Source organism: Pristiophorus japonicus, unplaced genomic scaffold (assembly GCF_044704955.1).
Source record: "Pristiophorus japonicus isolate sPriJap1 unplaced genomic scaffold, sPriJap1.hap1 HAP1_SCAFFOLD_3646, whole genome shotgun sequence".
NCBI classification, from domain to species: Eukaryota; Metazoa; Chordata; class Chondrichthyes; family Pristiophoridae; genus Pristiophorus; species Pristiophorus japonicus.
Window position 1 is genome coordinate 5,376 of NW_027253484.1, and position 9,775 is coordinate 15,150.

The 9,775-nt window shown below is 56.6% G+C and overlaps 1 long non-coding RNA gene across 1 annotated transcript; it reads left to right on the top strand.

Moving 5' to 3' along the window:
- Positions 1-626: 626 nt before the first annotated feature.
- LOC139250283 (uncharacterized) lies at positions 627-9,438 on the top strand. Its single transcript, XR_011591284.1, has 3 exons — positions 627-2,592; positions 5,840-5,926; positions 9,380-9,438. It is a non-coding gene; the product is annotated as an uncharacterized lncRNA (long non-coding RNA).
- The last annotated feature ends 337 nt before the right edge of the window (positions 9,439-9,775 follow it).

Here is a 9,775-nt window from a genome sequence, read left to right on the forward strand (position 1 = left end):
TTGCGCTCTGTCTCTCTCTCTTGCGCTCTGTCTCTCTCTCTTGCGCTCTGTCTCTCTCTCTTGCGCTCTGTCTCTCTCTCTTGCGCTCTGTCTCTCTCTCTTGCGCTCTGTCTCTCTCTCTTGCGCTCTGTCTCTCTCTCTTGCGCTCTGTCTCTCTCTCTTGCGCTCTGTCTCTCTCTCTTGCGCTCTGTCTCTCTCTCTTGCGCTCTGTCTCTCTCTCTTGCGCTCTGTCTCTCTCTCTTGCGCTCTGTCTCTCTCTCTTGCGCTCTGTCTCTCTCTCTTGCGCTCTGTCTCTCTCTCTTGCGCTCTGTCTCTCTCTCTTGCGCTCTGTCTCTCTCTCTTGCGCTCTGTCTCTCTCTCTTGCGCTCTGTCTCTCTCTCTTGCGCTCTGTCTCTCTCTCTTGCGCTCTGTCTCTCTCTCTTGCGCTCTGTCTCTCTCTCTTGCGCTCTGTCTCTCTCTCTCGCGCTCTGTCTCTCTCTCTCGCGCTCTGTCTCTCTCTCTCGCGCTCTGTCTCTCTCTCTCTCTCTCGCGCTCTGTCTCTCTCTCTCTCTCGCGCTCTGTCTCTCTCTCTCTCTCGCGCTCTGTCTCTCTCTCTCTCTCGCGCTCTGTCTCTCTCTCTCTCTCGCGCTCTGTCTCTCTCTCTCTCTCGCGCTCTGTCTCTCTCTCTCTCTCGCGCTCTGTCTCTCTCTCTCTCTCGCGCTCTGTCTCTCTCGCGCGCGCTCTGCCCGGCCCGACCCCCTCGCTTTTATGTCTCTTTCCCCTTGCACTCTCTCTCTCGAGCGCTGTGCTCCATCTGCTCAGCGCAGGCTGAGCCCATTCCATTCCGGCATGGAATTATCGAGCCACGGTTCCCCTTTTAAGTGCTTTGTGTTTTTACACAGCCGCCCTGAAAGCCACGGCTTGCTTTGCTTCAGTGTTGTCCTTGTGGGGAGAGGTGCTCGGGGAGGGGGGACCATCGATCGCACAGACCCCCACCCACATCCCTAAGACCACCAGCAGGGACAGGCTGGGTGAGCAGAGTATGTGTAGCGACTCAGGGCGGCGACTGTCGCAGATCTGCCCGCCGGAGCTGATTCCACCACGTGATCCCGTTGAAAATACCGCCCTCCGCTCCACAGTAGGCGATACCAGCCTGTATCATAACGTCTTCATAACCCGCTTATTTTTTCTTAAAGTCTTTCTGGGGTACGGGGTGCACGCTGGAATCTCAGCCGATGGTCCGTTCCTCACCTATGAACACAGCCGGCGAATGTCGTGTGGCCGATCGACAAGGGGGGGCATCGCAGCCGACCTTGTACCGTGCCCTGCTCGACCGCCGCGAGGTTTAGAGCAGTGGGGTCGATGAGTAGCATTTTGGTGAATTGTCAGCCGACATCATTCACCTCCTCCCCGAGCCCAGGGGTACACACGGCAAACGTGAGGTCCCCAATCTCCGCTCACTCCGCCCAGACCACGGACACAATCTGGCATTGTCTGACCTGTGTGGCTAACTCATGACAGGAGCCGTTCACCCATCATCCCCTGTGCTCGCTGACCTACAATGGCTCCTGGTCTGGCAACACTTCAATTTCTAAAATTGTCATCTTTGTTTTCAAATCCCTTCATGGCCTTGCCCCCTCCCTATCTCTGTAACCTCCTCCAGCCCCTACACCCCTCCCTATCTCTGTAACCCCCTCCAGCCCCGACGCCCCTCCCTATCTCTGTAACCTCCTCCAGCCCCTACACCCCTCCCTATCTCTGTAACCTCCTCCAGTCCCGACGCCCCTCCCTATCTCTGTAACCTCCTCCAGCCGCTACACCCCTCCCAATCTCTGTAACCCCCTCCAGCCCCTACACCCCTCCCTATCTCTGTAACCTCCTCCAGCCCCTACACCCCTCCCTATCTCTGTAACCTCCTCCAGCCCCTACACCTCTCCCTATCTCTGTAACCTCCTCCAGCCCCTACACCCCTCCCTATCTCTGTAACCCCCTCCAGCCCCTACACCCCTCCCTATCTCTGTAACCCCCTCCAGCCCCTCAAACTCCCAAGATCTCTGTGCTCCTCCAATTCTGGCCTCTTGCCCATCGCCCCCGCCTCCCTATTTCTCCTCCTTTAAGCATCCGACTTTTTGACCTGCCCTAATATCTCCTTTTGTGGCTCGGTGTCAAATTTTGACACACAACCCTCCTTCGACGAGCCTCAGGACGTTTTATTGTGTTAATGGCACTGTATAAATACAATTTGTTGTGGTTGGGGTAGGTGCCCTCCGTGCGAGGGACAGGCCGCCCTCCGTGCGAGGGACAGGCCGCCCTCCGTGCGAGGGGCAGGCCGCCCTCCGTGCGAGGGACAGGCCGCCCACCCTGTGACGGACTTGCGCCGTCCCTGCCTGCGACCTCTCTTGTTGCCGCCGCAGGTTCGAGGAGCCGCTGGCGAACATACTGACCGAGCAGCATCGGACGGTAAAGGCCCAGATCGAGCAGCTCCGCCAGCGCAAGGCCAAGCAGCAGGCGTCGGCAGCAGACGCCAAACCGTCGGCCCGGAGGAACCAGCAGCCCGAGACCCTGTCCTTGGACCCAGCGCAGAAACGTCAGCTTCAGCAGCAGATGCAACAGGTAACCCGGCGTTCCAGGCCACCTCTCCTCACTCCCGCCGTCCCCATAACGCCGCTTGCTCGGGCCTTGATACAGGCGCTGTCAGCCCCCTCCCACAGCAATGTCAGAAATAGGAACAGGAGACAGCCACCACGGCCCTTCGAGCCTGCTCCGCCTTTCAATAAGATCCTTTGTGCAGCTTGGACCTGATGGCTCTCCCTCCATCACCGGCTGCCCAAAGGGAACAAGCAAAGGGAGCGGGATGCGAATGATGGCGGTTTGTGTCCTCTACGTTAAGGGCGGTGGTGAGGGAGCGCCGCACTGCGCTGTCGGAGGGGCGGTGCTGAGGGAGCGCCGCGCTGTCGGAGGGGCGGTGCTGAGGGAGCGTCGCGCTGTCGGAGGGGCGGTACTGAGGGAGTGCCGCACTGTCGGAGGGACAGTACTGAGGGAGCGCCGCACTGCGCTGTCGGAGGGGCGGTACTGAGGGAGTGCCGCACTGTCGGAGGGGCGGTACTGAGGGAGCGCCGCACTGTCGGAGGGACAGTATTGAGGGAGCTCCACACTGTCAGAGGGGCGGTACTGAGGGAGCGCCGCAGTGTCGGAGGGGCGGTGCTGAGGGAGCGTCGCGCTGTCGGAGGGGCGGTACTGAGGGAGTGCCGCACTGTCGGAGGGACAGTACTGAGGGAGCGCCGCACTGTCGGAGGGGCAGTACTGAGGGAGCGCCGCGCTGTCGGAGGGGCAGTACTGAGGGAGCGCCGCGCTGTCGGAGGGGCGGTGCTGAGGGAGCGTCGCGCTGTCGGAGGGGCGGTACTGAGGGAGTGCCGCACTGTCGGAGGGACAGTACTGAGGGAGCGCCGCACTGTCGGAGGGACGGTACTGAGGGAGTGCCGCACTGTCGGAGGGGCGGTACTGAGGGAGCGCCGCACTGTCGGAGGGACAGTATTGAGGGAGCTCCACACTGTCAGAGGGGCGGTACTGAGGGAGCGCCGCACTGTCGGAGGGGCGGTACTGAGGGAGTGCTGCACTGTCGGAGGGGCCGTCTTTCGGATGAGACGTTAAACCGAGGCCCCGTCTGGCGCCTCGGGTGGATGTAAAAGATTCCGGGGCCACTATTGGAAGAAGAGCAGGGGGAGTTCTCCCCGGTGTCCTGGGACCAATATTTATACCTCAACCAACATCACTAAAACAGACGATCTGGGTCATTATCACATCGCTGTGTGTGGGAGCTTGCTGTGCGCAAATTGAGCTGCCGCGTTTCCCACATTACAACAGTGACCGCGCTCCGAAAGTACTTCATTGGCTGTAAAGCACTTTGGGACTGACGATGGTCGTGAAAGGCGCTATATAAATGCAAGTCTTTTTCAGGCACTGCATTCCAGCTCACTCGCTGCATAAAAAAAAAAATTTCCTCCTCTTCCCCTCTAGTTCTTTTGCCAAGTACCTTACATCTGTGTGCCCTGGTACCTGACGATGCTCTCTCTAAACCGTGTGTCCGCGCAGCTCTCTGCCAATCTCGCCAGCCCAGGGAGGCCTGGCGTTTCTAACGTTGTGTTTCCTGACTGTAAGTGGGCCGCACCCCCAAAATAAACTGCGGGCAACATTGACCGAACCTCCTGTCACTGGAAGCAGCTTTGCCCAACGTAGAGTAAGGGATTGCCCGAGGAATTTCTTCTCTGAGGGTGGTAAATCTGTGGAGTTCTCTGCCCCAGAGAGCTGTGGAGGCTGGGGTCATTGAATATATTCAAGACAGAGATGGACAGATTTTTGAACGATGAGGTCAAGGGTTATGGGGAGCGGGCGGGGATGTGGAGCTGAGTCCATGATCAGATCAGCCATGATCATCATCATCGGCAGTCCCTCGGAATCGAGGAAGACTTGCTTCCACTCTTAAAATGAGTCCTTAGGTGGCTGAACAGTCCCAATACGAGAGCCACAGTCCCTGTCACAGGTGGGACAGACAGTGGTTGAGGGAAGGGGAGGGTGGGACAGGTTTGCCGCACGCTCCTTCCGCTGCCTGCGCTTGGTTTCTGCACGCTCTCGGCGACGAGACTCGAGGTGCTCAGCGCCCTCCCGGATGCAGTTCCTCCACTTAGGGCGGACTGGTCTTTGGCCAGGGACTCCCAGGTGTCGGTGGGGATGTTGCACGTTATCAGGGAGGCTTTGAGGGTGTCCCTGTAACGTTTCCTCTGCCCACCTTTGGCTCGTTTGCCGTGAAGGAGTTCAGAGTAGAGCGCTTGCTTTGGGAGTCTCGTGTCTGGGGAACCATGCGGACAATGTGGCCCTGCCCAGCGGAGCTGATCGAGTGTGGTCAGTGCTTCGATACTGGGGATGTTGGCCTGATCGAGAACGCTAACATTGGTGCGTCTGTCCTCCCAGGGGAATGGCGGAGCAGGCTCGAGGGGCCGAATAGCCGACTCCTCCTATTTCTGATGTTCTTATGATGGAATAGATAGGAAAGTGATTGGGAAGAGGCTGGTCACCCAGGAGAGTGAGGTTAGGAGACATTTATTTGCAGAGGGTTGATGGAACGTGGAAGTATTTGCACAGGGGAGAGGTTGCGGCAGAGAACGCTGAGAAAATGGAATGATTTGACTGAAGGAAGGCGTATTTTCTATGTTTCTATATATTTTCTATGTTTCTATATTCAAAAAGGAGTTAGATGAAGTCCTTACTACTCGGGGGATCAAGGGGTATGGTGAGAAAGCAGGAATGGGGTACTGAAGTTGCATGTTCAGCCATGAACTCATTGAATGGCGGTGCAGGCTAGAAGGGCCGAATGGCCTGCTCCTGCACCTATTGTCTATGTTTCTATGTGTGGGGAAGCGAGGCGAACGAGTGGCACTGAAAGAAAGACTTGCATTTATATAGCGCCTTTCACGGCCACCGGATGTGTCTCAGCGCGTTGCAGCCAATGGAGTGCGTTCGGAGTGCGCTCACTGTTGCAATGTGGGAAACGCGGCAGCTCAATTTGCGCACAGCAAGCTCCCACACACAGCAATGGGATAATGACCCGGATCGTCTGTTTCTTATGGTTGATTGAGGGATAAATAGATGGCCTCCTACTGCCCCTTGTTCTCATCCAAACCTACAAAAAATGACGGGCCGGTGAGGACCATGTGGTCCATCAAGCCCAACCCACACAATTGCGATACCTTGCACATCACACCCACCCCACCCGAAATGTGGTGTTCTCACATACTCTGTGGAAACCGTTCCTGATTTGTGAAGGCGTCTGTCGATTGAGTGTGTTGCCTTGTTGCTCCCACAGCACGTCCAGCTTCTTACCCAGGTCCACCTGCTCACCAGCAGCAACCCACGCCTCGCCCACGAGGCGGAGACCTCCAAGCTCTTCCTGGTGAGTCTTCGGGCGGGAGCGCGCCTCGCCGTGAACGCGCAGCAAACTGGACACCCCCGAGATTGGCGCTGGCTTCTGGCCGCTAAGCTGGCTGGCGGTGTGAGCTGGGAGGGGGACGCCAAGAGGCTGCAGGGTGACTTGGGCAGGTTAGGTGAGTGGGCAAACGCACGGCAGATGCAGTATAATGTGGATAAATGTGAGGTTATCCACTTTGGTGGCAAAAACACAAAGGCAGAATATTATCTGAATGGCGGCAGATGAGGAAAAGGGGAGGTGCAACGAGACCTGGGTGTCATGGTTCATCAGTCATTGAAAGTTGGCATGCAGGTACAGCAGGCGGTGAAGAAGGCAAATGGCATGTTGGCCTTCATAGCGAGAGGATTTGAGTATAGGAGCAGCGAGGTCCTACTGCAGTTCTACAGGGCCTTAGTGAGGCCTCACCTGGAATATTGTGTTCAGTTTTGGTCTCCTAATCTGAGGAAGGACGTTCTTGCTATTGAGGGAGTGCAGCGAAGGTTCACCAGACTGATTCCCGGGATGGCAGGACTGACCTATGAAGAAAGACTGGATCGACTAGGCTTATATTCACTGGAGTTTAGAAGGATGAGAGGGGATCTCATAGAAACATATAAGATTCTGACGGGACTGGACAGGTTAGATGCAGGAAGAATGTTCCCGATGTTGGGGAAGTCCAGAACCAGGGGACACAGTCTAAGGATAAGGGATAAGCCATTTAGGACCGAGATGAGGAGAAACTTCTTCACCCAGCGAGTTGTGAACCTGTGCAATTCCCTGCCGCAGAGAGTTGTTGAGGCCAGTTCATTGGATATATTCAAGAGGGAGTTAGATATGGCCCTTACGGCTAAAGGGATCAAGAGGTATGGAGAGAAAGCAGGAATGGGGAACTGAGGTGAATGATCAGCCATGAACTCATTGAATGGCGGTGCAGGCTCGAATGGCCTACTCCTGCACCTATTTTCTACGGCCCCAAGTTTCCACATGATTTGCTCCTGATTTTTAGGAGCAACTGGTGGAGAACGGAGTATCTTAGAAATCGCAATTCTCCACATTTAAGTTTTCTGCAGTTCTAGTCAGGTAGAACAGTTTCACTTTTGAACAGAAATTTTTTTTTCAAAAGGGGGCGTGTCCGGCCACTGACGCCTGATTTGAAAGTTTCCACAATGAAAACGTACTCCAAACTAACTTAGAATGGAGCAAGCGAAGATTTTTGTAGGCCTGAAAAAAGCCTTGTCTACACATTAAAAAAATCAGGCGCAGGTTACAAATTAGGCGTCGGGAACGAGGTGGTGGGGGCGGGGGGGAGAGAGTCATTAAATGCTACAATAAATCCTTAATTATACTGATACAAATATTATACAAATAATTCCAACCTGAATAAAAATTTATAAGCAAAGAAAAGATTAAATAAACCATGTTCCTACCTGTGTGAAAGTGCTTCAGGCACGGAGAAGGCTGCAGGAAGCCTCACAAGTTGAGGCAGCCGTTCCCGACGGCGGGGGGGGGGGGTGGGGGGATGGGAGGCCCCCCTGCCGTCGTTCGGGCCCGTCGGGAAACGGCTGCCTCAACTTCTGAGGCTTCCTGCAGCCTCTTCCCTGCTGCAAGAAGCCTCAGTGCTGATCATGGAAGGGCAATGTGGTTTTATTAAAAAAAATGTTCAAAATTGAACAGCTACAAAGAACTACAAAAATGGCCCGAGTGCCAATCTTTCCTTCACACTGCGCGTGCGCCAACGCTCCAACGCGCACGCGCAGGGTTGCCGGCACGATAAAAAAACTCCTTTAAATGGTACCCGCCCCCTCCTACTTACAAAATCGGCGCGAGTGGTAAGCTCCGCCCCCTGGGCCCCGCGCGCCAAGCTGACATCGAGCTGCAAAGCGTTCGAGAATAGCGCGTTTTTTTTCGGGCGCCGTTTTCGCCGCGGAAAACGGGCGCCCAGCTCTGAGGGACGCCCGTTTTGCCGCGTGTGGAAACTTGGGGCCGTATGTTTCTATGTTGCGTCAGATTTCAAAGCATGCAGACGGATGCCGCAGGGGGACTTTAAATGCGCCAGTGAGGGAGGTCCAGTAATATTGAGCCAGCAGGAGGTTTGACTGTTGTTGGTGAGGTGGAGTGTGTAGGAGGGATGCAAAGGGACAGAGCAGTGGAGCGTTTAGTGGGGTACAGGGTGGCTGAGATTACCGGGATAGGAACAGGGAGAAATTCATAGATGGGGCGTTTTAATTAAATGTGTTGGGTAGGGGTGACAAACAGAAGCAGTGTGCATTTATATAGCGCCTTTAATGTGGTGAAACGTCCCAAGGCGCTTCACAGCAGCGTAAATCAGACCAAATCTCACACCGAGCCGCTTAAGGAGATATTAGGGACAGGTAACCAAAAGCTTGGTCCAAGAGGGAGGTTTTAAGGAGTGTCTTAACAGAGATAGGAAGGAATGTAGGGGCTGGAGGGGTTACAGAGATAGGGAGGGGTGTAGGGGCTGGAAGAGGTTACAGAGATAGGGAGGGGTGGAGGGGGTTACAGAGATGGGGAGGGATGGAGGGGGTTACAGAGATAGGGAGGGGTGTAGGGGTTGGAGGGGGTTACAGAGATAGGGAGGGGTGTAGGGGCTGGAGGAGGTTACAGAGATAGGGAGGGGTGTAGGGGCTGGAGGAGGTTACAGAGATAGGGAGGGGTGTAGGGGCTGGAGGAGGTTACAGAGATAGGGAGGGGTGTCAGGGCTGGAGGGGGTTTACAGAGATAGGGAGGGGTGTAGGGGTTGGAGGGGGTTACAGGGATAGGGAGGGGTGTAGGGACTGGAGGGGGTTACAGAGATAGGGAGGGGTGTAGGGGCTGGAGGAGGTTACAGAGATAGGGAGGGGTGTAGGGGCTGGAGGGGGTTACAGAGATAGGGAGGGGTGTAGGGGCTGGAGGAGGTTACAGAGATAGGGAGGGGGTGTAGGGGGTTACAGAGATAGGGAGGGGTGTAGGGTCTGGAGGAGGTTACAGAGATAGGGAGGGGTGTAGGGGCTGGCGGAGGTTACAGAGATGGGGAGGGGTGTAGGGTCTGGAGGAGGTTACAGAGATAGGGGAGGGGGTGTAGGGGTTACAGAGATAGGGAGGGGTGTAGGGTCTGGAGGAGGTTACAGAGATAGGGAGGGGTGTAGGGGCTGGAGGGGGTTACAGAGATAGGGAGGGGTGTAGGGTCTGGAGGAGGTTACAGAGATAGGGAGGGTGTAGGGGCTGGCGGAGGTTACAGAGATGGGGAGGGGTGTAGGGTCTGGAGGAGGTTACAGAGATAGGGAGGGGTGTAGGGGCTGGCGGAGGTTACAGAGATGGGGAGGGGTGTAGGGTCTGGAGGAGGTTACAGAGATAGGGAGGGGTTGATGTACTGTATGAAGCTGTAGTGTGAGCTGGTGGACTGAGTCATCCTGTGTGTGTCCGTTCCCCCCCCCTCAGAAAGAGCTGGCGAGCTTTGCGGAGAAGGCCAGCGAGATTCACTCGGCCACGGGCCCGGATTCTGCTCCGCGTTCTCGCCGTGCATCCTGAAGAGGCGCTGACGCTCACTGGAGGAGTTCGGCCAAAAGTGTGAAGCAGCGTGTCAAGGTGCCCCCGGCAAAGGAGGAGCAGAGGATGAGCCGACGATGTGAGTGTGTGCGACCATCCGCGGCAGGAAGGGCGGCATCGATGGAGCCCCTCCCCCGCACTCCCCTCCCCCCCCGCCCCCCGCACTCCCCTCCCCCCCCCCCTCCGCACTCCCCTCCCCCCGCCCCCCCCCCCCCCCCCGCACTCCCCTCCCCCCCCGCACTCCCTCCCCCCCCCCGCACTCCCTCCCCCCCCCCGCACTCCCCTCCC